At 34.4% G+C, this 20,204-nt stretch overlaps 1 pseudogene; it reads right to left on the reverse strand.

Annotated features, from left to right (window-relative positions):
* Window positions 1-429: 429 nt before the first annotated feature.
* LOC149515303 (uncharacterized) lies at window positions 430-19,024 on the reverse strand (annotated as a pseudogene).
* Window positions 19,025-20,204: the final 1,180 nt, after the last annotated feature.

The following is a 20,204-nucleotide window of genomic DNA, read 5'->3' on the forward strand; positions in this document are numbered from 1 at the left end:
CAAATTTAAAAATTTATCATGCAAGAATAAAACAATATTTAAAATAACAAAAATAATAATATAAAAAAAATTTAGAAAAATAAAAAAAAAAATTTTTTTTACCTGAACCGGACCGATCGATGGTCCGGTTAACGTTTGTCTGGACCGGTCTGATCGAGTCTAAGGTTCAGTCAACGGTTCGGGCTAGCAGTCTACGGTTCGATCCGGCTCAAATCGATTCAATTGGACCTGCCAGCAGCTGTTGGAAGAGCAGGTCCACGGGTCGGGTTGCACGGATCTCGGGTCAGATCCGAGTCAATGCATGGATCTTCCTTGTCCTAAAACGACGTCATTTTGCTCCTTAGTCTTTTATATATAACCAAAAAAATTTTTTTGGTTCATTATTTTTGCGTTTCAAAAAAAAGGGGAGAGAGAGAGAGAAAGAGAGCTCTAGGGGAGAGCTCCGGGCTCTTGCCGTCCGGTCATCGGACCGTCGCGTCGGCCACCACCTGGGTCACCGCTGACGGGGTTGCCAGTGGTCGTTGGTGGTCGAAAAATTTCAATAATAGACCCAGAAGCTTTTTTCAACGCACTCTTCCTGGACCTGACGTTTGTTTAACCAGAAACAGCCCCGATCAACGTAGATCTGGGCTCAAAGTTTCTGTTTCCTTTTTTTTTTTTGTTGAAACAAGACTAACGTGATTTTTTTGCTTTTGCAAGTAGCTTTGGCGTTGGGTTCCTCCCTGCGGGGAGAACTGTGTTTGTCTTTTTTTTTTTTCTATTCTTTTGTTTTTTTTTTGTTGTGGTTTGGCTTGGTTTTCTGATGGGTAGGAAGTTTTGTGGGAGGCTAGGACTTTCGGTATTCAAAAGCTTGTTGAAAAGGGGGCTGGGCAGTGATGAAGGGTCGGCCTTTCGTGTGTCTGAGAGAACCTATCAAGAGGAAGAAGTTTGGGGTTTTTAAGGAGTTCAAAAGGAAACAGATGGTGGCAGAGTGGCTGTAGGATGTCTGTCTGGTCTGGTGGCTGGACAGGGGATTGGTCGGGTAGGAGAGTGGGCTGTAGGGTGGCTGGTCGGGGGCAGCAGCAACGCCGTACACCAGCCACCCTACTTTCTGTTTTTTTTTCTTTTTCCTATTTTTTTTAATAATTAGTAATTATTTTAAAATATATATATTTATTTATTAATATTATTAATTTTAATAGTAGACCTGGACAAAACCAATGTCTACATTTGTCATTAGAACAAATGTTCAATAATAACAATTCACATACTAAAGCATACACCAAATCATTTAAAGCTCATAAATATGCCATCATGCCAAATTCTAAAAAAATGATATTCTATAAAAGGTTTAATGATAATATAAGCTAATTTGTACAAAAGTACCAATTCACTCAATAGATAAAATCATATTTTAAGAATATGATCATTAATGAAATGAATGATACTTGTTAAATAAAGAAGTGATCTAAACATACCTTTATAAAGTTTTTGGATCACATTTTTCTTTTTTCAACTGTGTTAAGCTTTATTGGATGGCTCATTTGATTTTCATTAAGCCTAGTTTCATGCATGCCAAATGTATTGAACATCTTTTTGATGTGTTAGGTTTGGTTGATGAAGATCGCATCCTTTCATTTCTTGATTTGTAGACTAAGTAAGAATGTTAATTCTTTCATCATGTTTATTTCAAAACACTGCATTTTGTTAGCAAATACTCATAAAATCTTTGGTTAATAGCTTCAATTATCAACCACATTTGCACAATGAGTAAATCATTTTTATTTTTTTAATATATATATAAACAAAGACAAAACAGTGTCTCCATTATCTTTTGAAAAATAATTTTCTCTAAGAATTTTAAAAGCCAGTCAAATCAAGCTCTTGGAGCATGTTTCAAACCACAAAAAAGAATTTAAAAGTTATGAACATGGTTAGGCTTTTCAAAATTTATAAAACCATTGGATTGTTTCATTTAAAAATCATTTAAAAGATGCACTTGTAACATTCATTTGAAAAAAATTTTAAATCCATCAATATGCAAATGCAATAACCGAATCATTTTTATTTAAGATATAAAAGTAAATGTTTCATCAAAATCAATATCTTTTTTTTTACTCAACCTTTCACAACTAATCTAGTTTTACTTGCCTCATTCACCCAACTTATCCATCTTCTTTCTAAAAACAAATTTTGTTCCTATGATTAAATTGTTAATTGGCCTTGGAATTAAGGTTCAAACCTTATTCCTTTCAAATTGGCTTAGCTCCTCTTTGATTAACATTCATCCAATTCTCTTTATTATTCCACTTGTGAAATGCATTCACAAACTCTTCTTGTAATAATTCCTTTTTGTAGATCTCCAATGATAATTCATTATAAACCTCTATCTCTTTAGAAGTTTTTTTATTTCTCCTCTTCCTTTTCTTCTTCATCTTGTATCTTCTCCATTTCAAATTATACAAATTAACAATAAAACCTTCTTTCCTCAATATAGCATTAGTCTCATAAAAAACAATATATGTATAAAATTTTCAAAAATTATTTTAACACCACAACCATGTAAGTAAGATAAAATTTCATTTCATTTAACCAACACATGCGTCAAAATTCTATTTTGGATATAAACTATGTTAGCATGTCCTAGTCCTTTTATGCCACAACTATCGCACATCATTGGTTATTAATCAAGTTTAAAAACAATTTTAACAATGAATAACATTTTCAAATCATTTACCAATATAACTAACTTTGTTAATACATCAATCATAACATAGAACACATGAGTATCCAAACACCCTTATAGGTTTGTCACAAAGTCCACCTATGCTCATCAAAATTTGCTACAGACATTTAACAATAAAAAATACATATGATCTTTTTAAAACATGCTACCTATGCAATCTTAGCAAATTAGAAAAAATTCATGATGCTTAAAAGAGATTGATTAATAATCATGCATATATGATTTAAAAACAAGCTATATGTCATTTGCCAGAAATCCATAAATGCTAAACAATTCATGCTTCAAACATTAAACAAATAAAACATACTTAATATTAGTTAAAAAGATGTTACCAATAGTTTCAATTCCATGGATTGTTCTTTTGGAGTTGTCACTATGTGTCACACTTCCACAAATATTTCTTCCATGCATATGCTTTCCATTACATTTCATGTGTCTTCAACAGCCACCATCCAAATACCATGGCTGCTTCTCTTTGAGGTTGAGGTTTGATCTAAATTTTTGTTATTTTAACTCTTAATCTATAAACATAGATTTTCATTTTGAAGACCCATATCTTGATGGGTCTTTAAGGGTTAGTCAAAATATGGCATCCTTTTAGAAAGCATATTTTGTTAATCTTAGGATAATCATTCTTGTAATAATAATCATATGTTAAATGACATTTCCTTTTACAAGTATAACAACGATAATGAATTTTTTTTATGTTAAGTGAAAAAAATCTCTTCTTTTCAGTTTTTCAAAATTCTCTTTAATTGAAAGTATAAGAGCAAAACATTTTGAACATCTTACAATTTTTTGTTCATACTCTTTAATTCCAATTTAAGAGTTTCAATTTCAGTTTTTAAAAGCTTTAAGTTGTTTTGCTAAGCATTTTTATTTTCAAAAGCAACATCAAAATCTTTTTTTTTTTTTTACCTTTTCCAAATCATATATGAGTAATGCAATTTCCTTCTTATACTTACCACAGCTATGTGTTAGTTTGTCAAAATCATTAAACAAAATTTTGTATTTAGTTTAAGGTTCCTCATATGAAACATCAAAGAGTACAGAACATAACTTATCTTCATTTGCTATTAAATAAACATTGGCCTTAACTTTCACCTTTAGATCATTATTGGAGGTAGATTGATTGCTATTAGAGCAAGGTTAAAGCATTACTTTCTTTTTTTTCCTTGTCTTTCTTGAGCTCATTTTTTGGATGATATAATCTAATATGTCCTAGTTGTTTGCACCCATAGCAAACAACTTGATTACTTTTCAAGTGATCATTCTTGAATCTTTCTCTTCTTTTATTCCTGTTACCCATTTCTAATTTTTCTAAACTAACAGTTCCTTGTAGCTCTTAGTCAACATGGTGATTTTATTTTCACCCTTTTTGCATGATGATTCAACTAATTTTCCTTAAAAGCACTTATTTTTAATGTAAGTCATTTTTTATTTTCTTGAAAAGTTTTTTTTTCATCTTTCTCAAGTTTTTAGATTTCTTACCCATAAGTGAGAAGTGAACCACAAACTTAATCAAGTGAAATGGTATTAAGATCCTTTGCTTCCTTCATTGCTGTAACATTTTGATTTCAAATTCTTTGAAGACTTTTAAGTAATCTTTTCATAAATCCTTTTCAAAGATTGTCTTTGATGATTATGAAATTTATAGCTTTTCTTAGGTCATCTTTGCCTTTAAAATTTGAAAATTTTCATGAATTTTGTGCCTTAATATGCTAAAATCTTGATTTTCAAGTTTGTTTAAAGAAATGAGTTAACTTGGACGTAAAAGCCAGAATTTATGCAAACATTGCAATGGTGACAAATAGAAGCCATGCATGAACCATGAACTTCATGCAAAGTTGGTGGATGACATTCGGTCAAGCTTTGAAGGAGTCAACCAAAAGCCTATTTGGCCATGCATGCAAGAAAGGTCAATCCATGCAAAGGTGGTAACCATGGCAAGCCCAATATATATCCTAAAACAAGAAGCCCAATGGAAGCTAAACTCATATTCGACCAAAGCAAGAGTTAGGGTGTTAACAAATTCTTTTAGATTCAAAAAAATCCTAAGCCAAGTGAAAGAAGCAAGAGGATTTGGTCTTTGAATTTAAACCATTAGAATTTTACCATTTGAAATTCAAAATATGTTGACTTAGCAAAACACCTGGGCATGGATGGCATAAATGGACCAAGCTAAGAGCTTTATTTGGCCACACAAGTTACATATCAACCAAGAGGCTTTCTATATTTGACCAATCTCTTTTGAAATTCAAGATCACATTTTAAATTTAAATTTGTTTAAACTAGAATGAAACTATCCAGGTTCATCTTTCTAAGCTAATCTTTGTACTATAAATAGGCCACTTTAGTCACTTGTACTCCACTCCCCATTCCATTATTCACTTTTTTTTCTTTATTTTCTCTTTAGTTTTCAATTTTAAGAACTTTCTTATAGTTCTTATTATTTTCAACTAGGCAGACCAACTAGCCGACATTTCTTGTTTTATCAAGTTCAAGTTTCAATACAAATTCAGTTTCTATTTTCATTTCAAAGTTTGTTTAATTTATTTTGCATGCATAATCTATATATCTCAAGCACCATTGTTTACTTTCTAAAGCTTTAAGTTTAGGTTGTGTTCCTTTTTTTATAATCGACCATCTTTCATTCCTTTTTAAAAAAATTCTTTGTTCGTTATTTTTCATTTCTATTGACCTTGTAATCTAGCTTTTTTTTTACTTTACTTACTTTTTATAGCTAGCCCTTATTACTACCAAGTGACAGTTGATAAGTTAGGCATTTGGCCCTTGTAGCACTTAAGTTTTTTTTTTTTGTTTCACTTCATCTAGAAATTTCTTTGGTTTTTCTAAATATAAAGCTTGAAAAAATCCATTTTGGTATTTGGCCTTGCACCCTAACATAATCCTTGAGGGAATGATACTCTAATTATTACTTTATTACTTGGAAGCGACTTGTTCACTTGCAAGCTAACAAAAAACAACAATCAATCTTCCCTAATGTGTTATTTGATTAGTGATTGTGGTATATCGATCAAACTAAGATGTGATTGATTCACCATTTTGCATTTTGAACATTTCATATTGGTTAGCAAAATTATAATTTTCAATTCCTTTACTTGAGTTGTTTTTTTATGTGTGATTTTTAATTTGTCCCAAATTTCTTTAGCTGATTTACAAGTTGAAATTTTATTAAACTTATTTGAATTGAAAGCACAATGAAAAGTGTTGATGGTTATGAGGTTTATTTGTATTATCTTCCTTTCTTCTTAGTTTGTTCATTTTTTTGTTTTGCTTCTTTCTCTCTACTAATTTTGGACATCTTCATTGGCATAAATGGTCCATCCATGATCACATTCCACATCTTGTAGTCATAAGCTCTAATGTATATTGACATTGTTGTGCTGTAATTTTGGTAATTTATTCCATTAAATAAGGAAAGTCTATTTATGGATTGACTTTTAACTCTAACAGCACTTAAGTTTATAGATGCCATTTAGGTTGCTCTTAAAGGATGTTAGCTTGCAAATTAAGAGACTAGCTCTGATACCACTTGTTGGTGCCAAGTAGGATGTGCTAGAGGGGGTGAATATCACTTTTTGCTATGAAATAATATGAACAAAGTATAAGTGCTGAAAACTTAATTAGATAAAAGTTTAGAGCAGAGGAAAGAAAGCACAAAGTAATTATTGTTGATGGAAGATGATAGTGCACTACGATTTAGGGTGATTCAACCTTTCTTGACCTATATATACTACATTGACAAGCCTTGCTAAGGATTTGTAAATCAACTATTTGATGAAATTCTAGCTTTCACCAAGCTTTGACAATAATGAGCTAACTCTAAGCTCAAAATAGAGTACAAACTTTCACTTAGTATTTACAAAATAACCAACCTAATTAAGCAAATCCTAGTTCAATCTCTAACTCCAAAGTGTTCCTTACAATATGATACAAAGCAACAAGCTTTTACAAATGCATATATGATAACTTTTTAATCTGATTACACTAATAACGCTCATTATAGATTTTCACTCAAAAATAAAAGTTGTAGCTAAAACAATTTGCAAAGATTTTGATATTTTTTGTTCATGAATGCTTTTATATTCATTTAGATGTTTTCTTCAAACTTTTAAGGTGTATATATAATAGAAGGTTGACTTTTAGTCATTAAAAACTTTTTTATCATTGGAGGAAGAAATCTTTGAAGATTTTTTTTAGAGATTTTCTAAATTATAGTCATTATAGTGTGAGCATCTAACTTTTAGGACAAGCATTTAGATGCCATTACCTGAGTAGCTGGATGCTCAACCACTATTTTAAAAATTTCTCTAAGGGCATTTGGATGCTATGCCTTTACTATTTGAATGCCTCATTTCCATTTCAAGAGCATTTTGATGCTTTTTCTTGGGCATTTAGATGCCATGCTTCTAGTTGTAAGGTATTTGGATACATTTTTAAGGTATTTGAATGTTACTTCTCAGGTTACCAGGCATTTAGATGCTCAATATGAGGCATCGGGATGACATCATTTTAACTTGTATCTTTTTACTAGGCAATTGATTGCAACTGCTAAAGTTTGCTTATTTGATGAATTTTCTTAAGTTTTTTACTTCCATTTAAGCCCAAACATATGCGCTTTGGTTCATATAACCTTTAAACTTAAATATTTTCTTTGTTCCTTTAACTTTTTTCAAGACACACTTCACATCAAATCTCATGCTTTAAGCTAGGTTGTCTTACTAATCTAATCTTGAAATTTTGGTTAAACATATTAGACATAAAAGATGATAATTATATTTTTATAGAATTACCATAGGATTTTTATGCTTAATTATAATGTTTTTATACTTGATTTTTTCTTAATTAAGCTCATTTCCCTCCTAATTATGTTAGTTATTCTAATTATAGATAAAAGGTAAAAGCAAGAATAAAAGGCCAATGCATCCATTTGAAGAGTCTAAGTTAAGACCATTCTCATGGTGCATAGATGATCTTTCTTTCATGCATAAGTGGTTTTCCAAGGATGAGAAGCTAATTTAGATGATTTCAAGATGAATTTTAAAGCTTAAGTACGGACAAAATTCATCCAAAAATATTGACTTTGAAGGTATTCTCACATGTGACTCAAAAGAGGGACCATTGCACTTGAAGACAAAAAGGGATCATAAGAAAAAAGACAAGCTGCTGTTCCACTCTTGGCTATTGCCATTCATGGTTTAGGAAAATATGTAGGCTAAAAATTTATGATTTTGAAAGTATAATGAGTTGGCATAATGGTGGGAAGAGATTGGTCTAACTAAGATGCAAGAACACTAAGTCAGCTTATTACTCCCAAATTTATCATCTTAAATAAGGAACCATTCCAACTTGAAGGTAGATTTTCTCCCATTTTGTTATAGCTTTTTAAGGCTAACTTGGCTTTTTACAAGCCATGGATTGGCTGTTAAATACCTAGCCTTAAGCATTTTATTTTTTGCTTTTTGGTAGCTAAAGATGCCACAAGCAGGTACCCCTTAATGGCTAACATGGTTGTGCTCTTTTAGGCTCATTTCTTACTTTCTTTTAATTATAGTTTTCATCATTTTTAAAACTTTCATTTACTTTCCTTGTATTACATACTGTAAATTTAAACTTTGTTCCTTTTCATTTTAATGTAATTATTCAACTTCTATTTTTCTTGATTTTAGTTTTGTTTTGTTTTCTTTTTTTTTTTTTTTTATCATTTTTACTTTGTTTTGAACTTGTTCTTAGCTTAAGAATGAAAGTCTAAGGTGACCTTGAGCTTGAGAAATCATCTAAAGGGTCCTAAATGGCTTGACTCTACCTTAGTTCATTTAAATTTTTAGTTTTTATTTATTGTTTTGACATTATTTTTTCTTCATAATATGTTCGATTTTGAGGGATGTTTGCCTATGAATATTTTTTTTGTTTACTTTTAAGTATCTTTTGAAGTCATACATTCATATTTCAAGCTTCATTTATGTACTTTTATTTTATTAGCATTTAGTCCATTATGTCCTTGTTAAAGTTCATTTTTGTTGTCTATCTTTGCATCTTGTTTTGATGATTTTCTTTTTGGTTTTTTAGAGTCATTTCCTAAGGGTTTTCCATTGCATTTTAAGTTTATTTGGTATAATAAAAAACAGTATGAGTTCAATAATCAATCTCAATATAGGTTCCACAATCCATCTTGTGGCTTAATATATATTAGAAAAAGTTTTGTATGATTTTTTGTCATGTAACATTTTTGTAATTAGCCAACAAATTCAAACAATGAATTTTATAGATTTTGGATACCTTTGGAAGTGTCCACGTAGGCACCTCCTTTCTTTTTTTGTTGTTTTTTAAAATGTTTTTGATTTATGATTTTTTTTTACTTTTTTATTATATTTTTTTTCATTTTCTTTGTTTTTAAATCTTTGATTTTTTTCCTTTTTTATTTAATTTATTGGTTTTTTTTTTATACTTTACTTTTTAATATAAATTATGTAAGAAAAAATCAATGAAGATAAGAATGAAAAAACAAACCTATCCAATGGGTTTCGAGTTGCTCCGATCAAATAAGTATATTTTTAAAAAATTGGGGATCAAACTTTTTTATTTAATTTATTTATTTTTTACTTTTAATGTAAATTATGTAAGAAAAAGAATCAATGAACAAAGGAATAACAAAACAATTCACATCAAATGAGTTTCAAGTTGATCCAATCAAATAAGTGTATTTTTAAAAAATTTGGGATCAAATAAGGTTTTTTTTAAAAAATAAAAGTTTGGGTCAGAAATAGATTTATGGTGTTCCACCTCACCATGCATACATATAAAATTATATAGTGCTCCACCTCACCTTTGGTACATATAAAAATATATATTATTATTTAATTTTATTTATATATATATATGTATTATATTAATAAAGTTATTATTTAATGCTTTAATTTAATAAATCTATGTGACACCTAATTTGGCTTCCTATTCTTCTTTTTTCCTTTAAAATTTTTTTTTCCTATTTTTAATAAGATAAATTTATTAGCAAAAAATTCAATTAAAATAAAGATAATAAAACAATCCATATATGGTGGGTTTTCATTTGCCTCGATCCAACAAGTATGTGTTTTTGTTTTTTAATTTTAGATCAGATTGAGTTTTTTAAAAAATTGATTTTAGGTTGGATACAGGTTTAGGTTGTTCCAATTTGCCTCAGATATATATATATAAAAAAGTCAATGAAAATGGGATGACAAAACAATTCATATCTAATGGCTTTTTATTTATCCCAGTTCAATAGGTTAGTTTTTCTTAAAATTAAAAAGTGTTTTGATTTTTTTAAATTGGGATCAAGTTGGAACCAAATTAAGGATATTTCGTGTTGCCCTAGATTTATATAAAAATATATGTTTAATTATCCATATAATAAATTTACTATATTTATATATTATATATTACATTCATTAATTTATTGTATAATAGTTTTGTTTAGTAAAAAATTACATTTAAATATAATTAAAAGATACTTTATATTAGATATTTGAATGTTGCTAGGCTATCAATCATTTTTAATTTTTTTTTCCTTTCAAATGGATAAACTTTCAATTTTCGTTTAAATTGCATTTATTAAAAAAAAAGTCAATCAATCAAAGAAGATGTGATGGAAATTTGTGAAAAGTTTGAAAAGAGTTGGTGAATGAAGAATAAAAAAATTTGACAAAAGAATGGGTAAGGGAGAATGATGGGTGTAGACACCCTATTTTGTCTAAGAATCTTTTCGGAATTGAAAATAGGCTTCAATCGTAAATTGGATCTAATTGAAAAAATCTATTTTTTAACTTAATTTTTTTATTAAAAAAAAGGTAAAAAAAGGAAAAGTTTTAATGAAATTTGGTGAAAATGATGTTGAGAAATTTTGGGATTTAATTCTAGAATCAATTCATATTAAAATGATGTTGAGAGATTTTGGGGATTTAATTCCAGAATCAATTCATATTAAAATTAAATCAAATAAAATCATAGATTTAAGGAGAATTGATTGAGGATGAATTTATTTTAAATCTGTGATCACTCAAAGGGAAAGGGGGATTCAAAAAAAAAAAAATCGAAAGCCAAGCCCTCACTATGCAATCCCTATCACATTAAGCAATAAGGTTTTGCTATCCAAAAACAGTTTCTAGTAGCAACAAAAAATTGCATTCAAAGTTGTTTTCCATCACACATAGCCTTGAAATCATATTTGCAAATGTGATAATGGTTGTAATTGCAAATTTCATGCTTGTTTATCTTCCTGCTCTTACCATTTCTCTCTGACCTCCTCTTCTAGATTTCATGCTTTTTAGGTTGCTCTCCTTGGGACTTCACATTCACTTTTACAAAGATTAGGTGTAGTAATGCATAATGGGACAAAGCTTCATGTAGTAGACACAACTTTTTCACTGGTTTGCACAGCTATCACAAATGCCTCGATTAATGCAAGAAAGGTTGTTGATAAATCTTCCACAGCCGAAGTTGAAAATGTTCCTATACTATTGACAAGTGTTGTCGATGGTGTATATATGGCAGTTTCTAGCAACCTCAGATGAATTTTCCTATCGAAGTTTAAAGTTTTCATGTGAACTCGATGACCCATATAAAGATTCACACTTCAAGCCTAACCTTATTACAGGCTTTTCATTTTTTTTTTCATTCTTATTTATTTTATTTTATATTTTATTTTATTTTACTTACTATTATTATTATTATTATTATTGTTATTATTATTATTTTATTTACTTTAATTTGAACAATTTATTATTTATTTATTTATTTTAATGCCTTTATGAATTTTGTTTTATTTATTTATTTTATTAAAAAATAATCAAAAAATGTGTCTAAAATAAATTCATGAATCTTATCAAACTATTAGAAGATTTTTCATGAATTTAAATTTTTTATGAATTCTACCAAACTATTAGAAAATCTCATAAATCAAACTTATAGAAAATATTACTAATAAAATATTTTGTTTTGATCCTACCAAATTATTGGAAGATTGCATCTCAAGTTAAATCTTACCAATCTATTGAAGGATTTAATGAATTTTCTCAAAAATTAATTTTATAAATTTTTCGTAATAAAATCTCACCAAACTATTAGGAGATTTGCATCAAAGTAAATCCTACCAAACTATTGGATGACTTTACAATTATTTTCTTGGGTAAAATACATTAATAAATCCAACGACGGAGCCCCTTCATGGTATGACACTAATCTCCATGAATACTCCCGAGGTAAGAGAATTATCTTAAATTGCTACCCAACTATTGGAGTAATTTTAGGATTAATTTTCAACATTAAATATTTTGGTAAACTATAAACATATTTAAGGCTTGGATAATTTGGAATCAAATTGGTACCACCATTCGGATGAGCGCTATGGGGGTGCTATTGTCACGGGCTCCGACCTTAGACTCAGAATCCGTGCGATCTTAGGCTTGGAATCTCCTCCTTTATGCCTAAGTCAGCCTAAAATACAAGCGTGCGGGCACTAGAACAATGGGAAGGGTTGATTACGCAAGTTAAAGAGAAACATGATAATAAGGCAGAATGCTAGAATATGTTGTGTATTCACTGAAACAGAAGTGTTTGATGGTGTACAAATGAGGGTGGAGCAGCCTTCTATTTATAGTTGAGGCTCCAGCTACACTTAATGGCAATATCCCTAGAATAAAGGCTAAAATCAAGGGATTATACAGATTACAATCAATCAAGATTTTAACTCCTGATTTCTAGGGTCAACCAAATCTGCCAGGAAGCTCCTGCTGATCCTACATGCTTCCAAAAGCTTCACTTGCATGTCTAGCACCTTGCGCCCTTCTGGATGTGGTGCGAGCAGCCTACATGTCAGGCCTTGGCCTCACGGGCTGGCCTGCAAGCTGGGTGGGCGTTCTGGCCTTGTCTCCTAGGCCCTGCGCCCAAATACCCGCCAGCGCACCTGGTTTACGGGCCTCAACCTCTCGCTTGCCTGTTGGATCTCCTGATGTGTCTAGCGCACCCGTCTAGATGTGACATTCTCCCTCACCTGATTGCACAACGCCTTCGTTATGTCTTTTGTATGGTACTACCTGGTCTGGTCCTCAAACTGCCATAAGTCCTTTACTGGTTCCCAGTTTGCCTCACTATCTTGAAGTCCCTTTCAGCGTACCAAGTACTCTTGTCTTGGGTGATAGTTCTTTCATCTCACCTCTCGGTCAGCTATGATGCTGTGGACTTCCTTCTCATATGGGGCCCTTACTCCTAATGGCGTACGATTTGACTCTGCCCGTCCTGGATCTCCCTCATCCTCATGGAACGGTTTGAGCATGCTCACATGAAACACTGGGTGTACCCTCAGTTTGGGTGACATATCTAGCTGATAGGCAACCTTGCCTACCCTCTTGACTACTCAGAAAGGTCCCTCATACCTCTGGACTAGGCCTTTGTGCAACCCCCTGTGGCATACAATGGGATGCAGCTTCACCAATACCAAGTCTCCAACCTAGAACTGCACGTCTTGCCTATTCTGGTCTGCCCACTTCTTCGATCTCTTGGCCGCCTTGTGTAGACAGACTCTGGCCAAGTCAGTTTGCTCCTGCCATGCCTTGGCAAACTTGTATGTTGTTGGATTCAGCCCTGTATAACCTGCAGCAATTGAACCAGGTGTTAGTGGTTGTTGTCCTGTCACAACCTCAAATGGGCTCTAGTTTGTTGCCTCGTTCCTTTACAAGTTACAGGAAAACTATGCAACATCTAGCAACTTTGGCCAGTCCCTTTATGTGGCACTCACATAGTGCTTGAGGTAGACCTCCAATAGTCCATTCACACATTTTGTCTGCCCATCGGTCTACAGATGCATGCTGGTGGAAAAGTTCAAGTCTGACCCTAACAGCTTGAACAACTCAGTCCAGAACCTGCCCGTGAAACGCCTGTCCCGATCACTAACAATGGTCCTCGGCATTTTCTAGTACTTAACCATGTTTTTTAGGAACAATTAAGCTGCCTCCTCCGCTGGGCACTTTTTGGTTGCTAGAATGAAGATTCCATACTTAGAAAACCTGTCCACTACTACCATGATGCTTCCAAACCCCTCCGCTTTGGGTAGATCGACTATAAAGTCCAGAGAAACACTCTCCCATGGTCATTCTGGCACTGGCAATGGCTCCAAGAGACCCCCTGGTTTCTTGAGCTCCACCTTGTCATGTTGGCACACAAGAAAAGTTTTCACATAGGCCTCTACATCAACTCTCATGTGCGGCCAGTAATATCGATCCTCGATGAGCGCTAAGGTATGGCTCACTCTTGGGTGTCCAACCCACCTTGAATCATGGCACTTTTACAAAACTTCTTTGCGGAGCTTCCCGTGCTGCGGCACAAATAGTCTACTGCCCCTGGTGTACAACAAATCATCCTGCATCAAAAACTGCCTAGTCTTACCTTACTGGGCGTACTCCATAAGAGCCTTGGCTGTAGGATCATGCGTAAGTTCCTCATTGATGCGCGGAGCCAGTGACCCCTCTGGTTGGCTAATGGCAGTAAGGTTAGCCTTCCTGCTCAAGGCGCCTGCCATTAGGTTCACCCATCCTGGCTTATACTTCATCTGGAAATCAAATTCCATAAGATGCTTATGCTGGAATAGAACCGGTGCACCATATGGTGCCTTCAATGGCCTGATGAAGCCAGCATCAACTAACTCTTTGAGCTGCTTCCTTAACTCCTCCAACTTTAATGGGGACATTCGATAAGGGGCTCTAGCTGGTGGCTTGACCTCAGACACTAGCTCGATCTTGTGGTTCACCTCCCTCTTAGGTGGTAGCTAGCTAGGTAGCTTTACGGGCATCACATTGTTAAAGGTCTTCAGCACCTTTAGCACCTCTAAGGGTGACTCGATCTCCTTCTCCCTTAGCTTATCATATTTCAGGGCTGCCAAGAAGGTGTCTTCTTCTCTGTTTATTACCTTGGTAAATTGGATGGCTGACACCACCCGCGACCCAACTCTAGACCCTCTCTTCAATGGCACTAGGCATTGGTACCGTGCATCCAGGTTGTAAAAACAACCGGTAAAAGGCACAAAGAGGGTGTTAATCCGAACAAAAAAATCTAACCCAATCACAAACTTATAGTCATCAAGGGGTATTACCTCTATGGTCTCCTTACCTTTCTAGCCTCCAAGCTGTAACTCTACTCCCCATGCTACTCCAATGGTTGGAACCTCCTTGGAGTTCACCGTTTTAATGGTACCAGTCCCTTTTTGCACCTTTAGTCTAAGCTTTTGGGCTCCATCACCTGAAATAAAAAGATGTGAGGCACTTGTGTCTACCAGTTCACTCACCTTCTGACCCGTAACCATCAGATTTGTAAACAACAAGCCCTTTAGCTTACGGCTCCCCTTACTCTAGATAGCATTGAGCACCAACGACCCAAGCTTTGCTGCCCCTGACTCTGGCTTCTCGTCAAACTCCTTGTCTACAGTAGCCAGCTTACCCTTTTACGGGCAATTACGTGCTATATGGCTCCTTCCACATAGGTAGCATGCTAGTGGCTCTCGGTCCCCCTTTGCTTTCCACTTGCCTGTTGGTGGCTTTCTCTCACCATTTTTGGTTGAACGGTCTCGATCTCTATCCTTGGACTCTTGGTCACGATCTTTCCCCTTGGACTGCTTCTTTCGGTCCCTATCGTCCCTGCTCTTACCCTTAGGCTTGAAAGACTCGAACTTGTTCAGAAGCTTGAACTCTATCAAGGCCTCAGCAGTAGTCATAGCTTTAGCCAAGTCATGAACTCCCCTCCGTTGTAGCTCATGCTTCACCCACGACTTCAGCCCATCCATGAAAGCAAATAAGGTATCCTTCTCACCTAGATTTAAGATTTGTAGCATCAATTCAGAGAATTTTTTGACATACTTCCTTATGTCCCCTTATTCGCTCAGCTTGCATAACTCTACCCGTGCCTCATCATCGGCATACTCCAGGTAAAATTGCTCTCTGAACTCTTTTTGGAACTCTGCCCAGGTTCCAATCTTGGTGCTCCTACGCCTGACATCATCACACCTGCGCCTTTACCACAATAAGGCTACATCAGTGAGATACATAGCAATAGTGCTTACCTTTATCGTCTCGTCTTGCATGCCCATGGCCTGGAAGTACTGCTCCATACCCCATAGGTAGTTGTCTACTTCCTTGGCCATCCTAGTCCCCTTGAACTCCTTGGGCTTGGGAACATCCATTCTGGACTTGGACATTCCAGCAAACATGCCATTCCCAATGGCAGTCTTACAAACAACGAGCTCACTGGCAAGCTCTTCCATCCGCTGGCACATGGCCTCCATGCCATCTCGCAAAGTCAGCACTTCAACCTCCAAGGCCTCATTCTTTTGGGTGATCACGTCTATGCCTTTGTTGAAAACAACTTGTAGCTCACCTTGGATCTCCTCCCCCATGGAGTCTAACGATGCAATGTAAGTCTCTACCTCCTCAAGCTTCTCCCTTATGTCGCCCATGGTCAACTCCACCTTGGCCAGCCTACCGTCCATGGTAGACCAGATATCTCTTGAATTGGCTTTCCTACCTCTTCTACTCCCCTACCCCTGGGCCTTTGGTTGTTGGTTAGCAATGTCGCTTTGGGATGCCATCTCTTCAATCACGATCTAACCTGCACAACGCAAACATGTAGAATCAAACTTGCTTTGATATCATCTGTCACGGGCTCTGACCTTAGACTCAGAATCCGTGTGGCTATAGGCTTGGAATCTCCTCCTTTATGCCTAAGTCAGCTTAAAACACAAGTGTGCAGACACTAGAACAATGGGAAGGGTTGATACACAAGTTAAAGAGAAATAAGATAACAAGGCAGAATGCTGGAATATGCTATGTATTCACTGAAACAGAAGTGTTTGGTGGTGTACAAATGACGGTAGAGCAGCCCCTCTATTTATAGTTGAGGCTCCAACTACACTTAATGGTAATATCCCTAGAATAAAGGCTAAAATCAAGGGATTATACAGATTACAATCAATCAGGATTCTAACTCTTGATTTCTAAGGTCAACAAAATCTGCTAGGAGGCTCTTGCTGATCCTGCATGCTTCCAGAAGCTTCACTTGCGTGTCTAGCACCTTAGGCCATTCTGGATGTGGTGCGGGCAGCCTGCATGCCAGGCCTTGGCCTCACGAGCTGGCCTGCAAGCTGGGCGGGCGTTCTGGCCTCGTCTCCTAGGTCTTACATGTAAATACCCGTCAGCGCGCCTGGTCTGTGGGCCTCAACCTCTGGCGCACCCGTTTAGGGTGTGATACTATAACCTTTCTCACATGTAATCGTACTCTCAAACCTAAAATCTGATTTCGTGGATTAGAATCTACTATTTAAAGATACCTAAGTCAATCTTGGGACTCTTTTTTAAATAAGACAAATTCAATCAAGTGGCCAATCACACTTAAGTAAAAAAGATGGGGTCAATCTTCTTTGGTTGGATAAGACTTGTCTTTAAATTTGAATTAGTCTTCTCGCTATGGTAAGGTGACAAATCAGCAACATTGAAGGTGGAAGATACTCCATAAGTGTCAGAAAGCTCTATCTTATAGGCATTCTTCCTAATGCATTAGAGAATTCTAAATGGACCATCTGCCTTAAGTTGTAATTTACCAAACTTCCCTAAAGGAAATCTCTCTTTTCGTAAGTTAATCCACTCCAAATCACCTTTTTGGAACTCCATATGTTTTTTATGCTGGTTTCTTACCTTTTTATACTTTTCATTTTACTGTAAAATCGTAGCTCTCACTTATTCATGCAATCACTTGATACCCTTAGCCATTTCTTCAAGAACAATTTTAAAAAGGCTACTACCAATGGTTTGACTTGGTGAATGGTTGTAGGCAAACTCCACTTGTAGTAAAACAAGTTCTCATTGTTTTAGTTTTTTTTTTCACATAACTCCTTAAAAAAATATCAAAGCTGTGATTGATAATTTCAATTTGCTTATCAATTTCAAAATGATGACAATAACTGTAATTAAGACTAGTAATAAGCTTCCTATAAAGGGTGTACCAAAAATGACTTAAGAACTTGGAATCTCAATTAAACAACATGGACTTTGGAATATCGTGTAAAAATGCTAGTGTTGGCCAATTTAAAATTGCCTCAACCTTGTTGGGATCCATCTTTATTCCTTCTTTTGACACCATAAACTCTAGAAACACAAGGCTAGAAGTAAAGAAGCTACACCTTTTAAGGTTAGCATAAAGTTTTTGTTCCCCTAATATACAAAATAGTTGGTGTAGATAATTCAAGTGTTGGTCCTCATCTTTATTGTACACCAAAATATCATCAAAATATACTACAACATATCTTCCAATACAAGGTTTAAGGATATGATTCATAAATCTCATGAAAGTACTAGGAGCATTAGATAAACCCAAAGGCATTACCATCCATTCATAAAGACCATCCTTTGTCTTAAAGACTATTTTCCACTAATCTCTAAACCTCATTCTAATTTGATGATAACTACCGTATAGGTCTATCTTGGAGAGAATAGTTGCTCCACGTAATTCGTCTAGCAAGTCATCTAAAAGAAAAATGATAGTCAACTGTGATTTTTTTTTTATTGTCCTACTATCCACACACATGCACCATGATCCATCCTTCTTAGGCACCAAAAGGGCTGGGACTGCACAAGGGCTCATGCTTTCATGCACCATTCTTTTTCTCACCAATTCATCAACTTGGCATTATAACTCTACATGCTCTTTAGGACTCATCCTATAGGCTATCTTGTTGGGTAGAATAGCTCCTGGGATAAGGTCTATGCAGTGTTAAATGTCCCTTATTAGTGGTAGACTAGCTGGTAACTCTTCTTGAACTATATCTTGAAATTCTATCAATAATGGTTGTATCACTATAGGGGGCTCTTCACTATCTTCATTCTCCTCAACAACACTAGTGCATACATAATACCATTAATCTTAATTTTTTTTTATGTAATCAGCCTTGGTAAATAAGCTGTTTTCTTCCCATTTGGTTGGTTTTAACATCACTATGGGTTTGGTAGGGCCTAGGATGATTTTGCATCCATCTTTCACAAATGTGTAAGTGTTGCAGTAACCATCATAAATAACCTTCTTATCATAATGCTAAGGTCTTATAAGCAGTAAATGACAAGCATCCATCAGAGCTACATCACACCACACTTTATCATTATATTACTTTTCTATGCAAAAAAAAACCAAACACCTCTTGCTAACCTTGATTTCATTCTTTTTGTGCAGCCAAGATAGCTTATATGGTTGGGGGTGATCCATTGTTTTGAGGCCTAATTTTTGCACCATAAAAGTAAAAATAATATTTTCAAAACTTCTACTATCAATTATAACAACATATACATTCTTATGGATAGTACATTGAGTGTGGAACATGTTTTTATGCAACAAATTTTCTTTCTTAGCAGGTGTGGTACTCAAGCTGCATTGTATGATTAAGGATGCTCTACAATCACCATAGGTTACCTTTTTCTCCTTTTCAAGGTTTTGATTCTCTTCAACCAACTTTTCTTCATTTTCTTCCAAGTTTTCCTCTACTAGAGTCACAATCTTCCTATTTGGGCATTCTAAGGCAATATGTCCAAGCCCTTGACACTTAAAACACCTTCTGGTTTATGCACTAGACTGAGGATTGCTTGTTAAGGTTTCATCTTTCTTTTAGGGTTGCTTTGGAATGGGTTTAAAAGAAACAATAGTTTTGGATAAGCCACCTTTATTGATATAGCTTTTTCGGGACCTAAATCTCAAGTTGCTACCATGAGCCTCTTTTTGTTGTCTCTCTACCTTAAGGATAAGCTTGCATACATCTTTGAAAGTCCAATAGGGTTGTAGTTGTACCATATTAGTTATCTCAATCTTTAACCCTCTAAGATACCGTGCAATAGTCTACTATTCTTGTTCCATTAATTTACATTTCAATGTGAGGTGGCTAAACTCAATTGTATACTTCTTCACTGAGAGATCTCTTTACTTCAAGTTATAGAGCCTAAGGAAGACGTATTGTCAAAAGTTGTCTAGAAAATACTTCTTCATTAACTCTCTTTTCATATTCTCCCAATTTGTAATTTTTTTCTTGCCTTTTCTTTCCCTTTGCTTTTTCAAAATTTTTCACCAAAAGGATGCATGCTTTTTAAGTTTGATGGTCACTAGCTTCATCTTATGATGTTCAAGGGCATTAAGGTATTCAAAGATGTGCTCCACTATGTGTAGCCAATCTAAGAACTTTTTAGGTTACATTTTTCCTTTGAACTCAAGAATGTCTATCTTCAGATTGAATATGCTAGGTTGAAGTTGGCTTTTACGTAGATATCTTTGACTTGTCGTGTCAAATTATACAATATTGTATAAGCCAAAGATTATCTACGTAAAAGCCAACTTCAACTTATTGTATAATTTTACGTAGATAATTTTACGTAGCTATAATTTTGGGTTGTTAAGAGGA

This window comes from Durio zibethinus, chromosome 13 (assembly GCF_047325235.1).
Source record: "Durio zibethinus cultivar Kanyao isolate XHJ-2024 chromosome 13, ASM4732523v1, whole genome shotgun sequence".
NCBI classification, from domain to species: domain Eukaryota; kingdom Viridiplantae; phylum Streptophyta; class Magnoliopsida; order Malvales; family Malvaceae; genus Durio; species Durio zibethinus.